This window comes from Schistocerca serialis, chromosome 1, assembly GCF_023864345.2.
Source record: "Schistocerca serialis cubense isolate TAMUIC-IGC-003099 chromosome 1, iqSchSeri2.2, whole genome shotgun sequence".
NCBI classification, from domain to species: Eukaryota; Metazoa; Arthropoda; class Insecta; order Orthoptera; family Acrididae; genus Schistocerca; species Schistocerca serialis.
In genome coordinates, this window is record NC_064638.1 from 417,105,572 (window position 1) to 417,106,217 (window position 646).

Below are 646 nucleotides of genomic sequence, written 5' to 3' on the forward strand. Positions count from 1 at the left end.
TCTCGTGGACTGGTGACGGCTAAATGACGAAAGCGTGTGGTTGCCCAACAATGCTTAAGAAAATTCTGTGACAGTTCCTTTGAAACCTCTCTCTCTCTCTCCGCCCGAACAGGCCATGAAGGCCCAACGGGACCGACCGACCGTCGTGTCATCCTCAGCCCACAGGCGTTACCGGATGCGGATATGGAGGGTTACGTGATCAGCACACAGCCCTCCCGGCCGTATGTTTCCGGGACCGGAGCCGCTACTTCTCAATCAAGTAGCTCCTCAGTTTGCCTCAAAAGGACTGAGTGCACCCCGCTCGCCAACAGCGCTCAGCATATCGGATGGTCACCCATCCAAGTGCTAGTCCAACCCGACAGCGTTTGACTTCGGTGATCTGACGGGAACCGGTATTATCACCGCGGCAAAGCCGTTGGCACTTCTTTTGAAATGGTCACGGCCAATTTCCTTCATCATCATTCCACCAATCCGGTCTCTAATGGCGATGTGGCGTTAAAAACTCCAAAGTTTCTTCCATTCTTTCTTTGTTAACCATCAACACACCAGTTAAGAACAGTCTGACCAAGAGTGTTTGGATTTCACTGCAACCTCTCTGTTTGTGCGAGAAGAGTTTGTGTTCGCAGTGACGAAATTAAAACGAGGA

The 646-nt window shown here is 51.2% G+C and overlaps 1 pseudogene; it reads right to left on the reverse strand.

The window, feature by feature from the left end:
- Nucleotides 1-302: 302 nt before the first annotated feature.
- LOC126426159 (5S ribosomal RNA) lies at nucleotides 303-420 on the reverse strand (annotated as a pseudogene).
- Nucleotides 421-646: the final 226 nt, after the last annotated feature.